Raw genomic sequence first — 4169 nt, 5'->3', positions numbered from 1 at the left:
GACTATGGCACATAAAATGATACTTGTGAAGAGTGTGTTTCTTAGCTCAAGTAGCTACATGAGACTAAATGGGCAGCTCCTGTCCGGAGGTGAGATGAGAAGGCAGAGAGGATCAGGAGCTGGTTGAATGGACATGGGAAATCAGGGGTGGAAAGGAGGAGTGTGCTGTCACAGTATAGGGAGAGCAAGTAGAATCACATAACAATGCATGTATAAATTTTTGTATGAAAGACTAACTTGAACTATAAACTTTCACTTAAAGTACAATAAATTTTTTTTTTTAAAAATAGGAGAAGACAAAAAAAAACTGGACATTTTAAATAACATAATGTGGCATCTCTAGAAACCAGATTCTTTCCCCTCCTCAGGGTTTGTTGTTGTTGATGTTTGTTGTTTTTGTTGCTTGTTTGTTTCTTGGCTTTTCTGAAATAATTCTTTAAAGTCTGAATTCTTTGCTGTGTGTGGCCACTGAAGTCTCTGTTCAGTCACCTTAGTGTTCAAATAATGATTGGACAGAGATTTCCTTAAATGCCTGGAACCAATAAGTCTCGCAGTCCTTGCCAAGAGGCTCTGTGTGCATGTTGGCGCATGCCTTCAACAACTCTGCCAGATAGTTTGTAACTGTGCTTAGCCTTCACTTTTTGCTTGTGCAGAGTTTCAGTGTCAGCAGAGATGAGAGTTTGGGATCTTTTTAGGAATATGTCAAAATTTTTCAAAGCCCCTATGGACATCTCAGTTCCAAATTTTTCCTTCTAAGCTTTTTGCTTTGCCTATTGTTTCCCAAACCGTTATCCACCATCTCTGGCAGCCAGGAAGCTCATCAATTGCCTCTAATTGTTTTCAACAAAATGCCCAGGAGAAAAGGCATTTCGCATTAGGCAAGTTCTTACTCAGGTCAAATATAAACACCCTTGTAAGTGAAGTCTTCCAGGGAAAAAAACAAATAATGACAATTCTCTAGGAATGAAGCTTTGAAGGTGCTCCAACCCCATTCCGCCAACTCCAATGGCTGTCTGGGTGGTTTTCATCATGTTTTTAGGATATTGGTTTTTTTTAGGCTACCATAGAGCTGGAGAAGAGAAGGTGGGAAGAGAACAAGTACAAATACCACAAAGCTCAATGTCCTTACTGAGATTCAATCATTTTTCTTGAATAAATACTCCCTGTATTGCTGCAAGCTTTTTGTTAATTTCCAGAGTTCTGAAAAAGATGACTCTGATAATTTTTGCCAGTTTTTCATTGCTTTAGGGAGGAGAAAATTTTTGGAGGTCATCATTTTCACTAACTTCATTCTTTGACTCCTTTTTAAAAGACATTTTCACAAGTATCAGGTTTGTTATAAACTTTAATTAAAATTTTAGTATAATTAAAAGTTAATGACTTCTGTTACTGATTTCTGACATTATTGCATTGTGATCTGAGAACATAATTTATATAATAAATTCATTTTCTTATTTGATGGGAGTTTTTTTCTAAAATGGAATTTTAGAATTAGAAGTAATTATAGTTACTTAAGCTGAAGTGGAAGACCCTTTGTTTTGTTCCTTGCTGAAAATATTCTTATATATTTGAACTAGCTTTCATGACCTACTCTGGACATAGACAGTAATGAATGTAATAGAAAATTTCGATGCTGGCTGAGGGTTTTGCAGTGTTCAAAGGCCATCATTTAAATATGGGCTCTGATGTGAAACTGACCTTGATTCAGATTCCAAACTATTATTACTAGCTATGTAACCTTGCACAAATGACTTAACTTTTCTAAACCTCAGTTTTCTCACTTGTAAAATTAAAGCATATTGTTGTTATTGTTAGAGTTGGTTCAGACTCATAGCGACCCTATGTACAACAGAACAAAACACTGCCTGCTACTGTGCCGTCCTTACAATCGTTGCTATGTTTGAACCCGGTTGTTGCAGCCTCTGTGTCAGTTTATCTCATTGAGGGTCTTCCTCTTTTTCACTGTCCCTCTAGTTTACCAAGCACGATGTCCTTCTCCAGGGACTGGTCCCCCCGATAACTTGTCCAAAGTACGTGAGACAAAATCTCGCCATCCTCGCTTCTAAGAAGCATTCGTGCTGTACTTCTTGCAAGACAGATTTGTTCTTTCTTCTGGCAGGCCATGGTATATTCAAGATCGTTGGCCAACACCATAATTCAAAGGCATCAATTCTTCTTTGGTCTTCCTTATTCATTGTCCAGCTTTTGCATACATATGAGGCGATTGAAAATACCATGGTTTGGGTCAGACTCATTTTATTTTATTTTATGCTTTAGGTGAAAATTTTTTTTTATTGTGCTTTAAGTGAAAGTTTATAGCTCAGGTTAGCTTCTCATACAAAAATGTATACACATATTGTTATGTGACACTAGTTGCAATTCCTATAATGTGACAGCACACTCTCCCTTTCCACCCTGGGTTTCCCGTGTCCATCCAGCCAGCTCCTGTCCCTTCCTGCCTTCTCATCCTGCCTCCAGACAGAAGCTGCCCATTTGGTCTTGTGTATCTGCTTGAACTAAGAAGCACACTCTTCACGAGTATTATTTTATGTTTTATAGTCCAGTCTAATCTTTGTCTGAAGAGTGGGCTTTGGGAATGTTTTTAGTTCTGGGTTAACAGAGCATCTGGGGGCCATGGTTTCGGGGGTTCCTCCAGTCTCAGTCAGACCATTAAGTCTGGCCTTTTATATGAATTTGAGTTCTGCATCCCACACTCCCCCCGCTCCATCAGGGACTCTCTGTTGTGTTCCCTATAAGGGCGGTCATTGGTGGTAGCCAGGCACCATCTAGTTCTTCTGGTCTCAGGCTGATGGAGTCTCTGGTTTCTGTAGCCCTGTTGCCTCTTGGGCTAATATTTCCCTTGTGTCTTTGGTGTTCTTCATTCTCCTTTGCTCCAAGTGGGTTGGGACCAATTGATGCATCTTAGATGGCCACTCGAAAGCTTTTAAGACCCCCCGACGCCACTCACCAAAGTGGGATGCAGAACATTTTCTTCATAAACTTTGTTCTGCCAATTGACCTAGATGTCCCCCAAAACCATGGTCCCCAGACCCCAGCCCCAGCTACTCTATCCCTCAAAGCATTTGGTTATGTTCAGGAAACTTCCTAGCTTTTGGTTTAGTCCAGTTGTGCTGAATTCCCCTGTATTGTGTGTTGTCCTTCCCTTCACCTAAGATAATACTTGTCTACTATCTAGTTAGTGAATTCCCCTCTCCCTCCCTCCCCACCCTCATAACCATCAAATAATGTTTTCTTCTGTGTTTAAACCTTTTCTTGAGTTCTTATAATAGTGAGGGTCAGGCTCATATTAGTCCTCAAAGTGACATCTTGGCTTTTTAAAACTTTAAAGAGGTCTTTTGCAGCAGATTTGCCCAATGCAATTCGTCGTTTGATTTCTTGACTGCTGCTTCCATGGGCGTTGATTTCAAATCCAAGTAAAAGGAAATCATGACAACTTCAGTCTTTTCTCCATTTATCATAATGTTGCTTATTGGTCCAGTTGTGAGGATTTTTTTCTTTATGGTGAGGTGTAATCCATACTGAAGGCTTTAGTCTTTGATCTTCATCAGTAGGTGATTCAAGTCTTCTTCACTTTCAGCAGGGAAGTTTGTGTCATCTGCATATTGCAGGTTGTTAATGAGTCTTTCTCCAATCCTGATGTCACGTTCTTCTTCATATAGTCTGGCTTCTCGGATTATTTGCTCACCATACAGATTGAATAAGTATGCTGAAAGGATACAACCCTGATGCACACCTTTTCTGATTTTAAGCCACTCAGTATCTCCTTGTTTTGTTTGAATGACTGCCTCTTGGTCTATGTACAAGTTCCACGTGAGCACAATTAAGTGTTCTGGAATTCCCATTCTTTGCAATGTTATCCATAAATTGTTATGATCCACACAGTCAAATGCCTTTGCACAGTCAATAAAACACAGGTAAACATGTTTATGGTATTCTCTCCTTTCAACCAAGATCCATCTTACATCAGCAATGATATCCCTCGTTTTACATCCTCTTCTGAATCCGGCTTGAATTTCTGGCAGTTCTCTGTCAATGTACTGCTGAAACCGTTGTTGTCGTTTTTTTTTTTTTTAATTGTACTTCAGGTGAAGGCTTACAGAACAAATAGTTTCTCATGAAACAGTAGTACACATATTGTTTTATGACAT

Source organism: Trichechus manatus, unplaced genomic scaffold (assembly GCF_000243295.1).
Source record: "Trichechus manatus latirostris isolate Lorelei unplaced genomic scaffold, TriManLat1.0 scaffold00066, whole genome shotgun sequence".
NCBI classification, from domain to species: Eukaryota; Metazoa; Chordata; class Mammalia; order Sirenia; family Trichechidae; genus Trichechus; species Trichechus manatus.
This window is presented reverse-complemented; position numbering follows the sequence as displayed.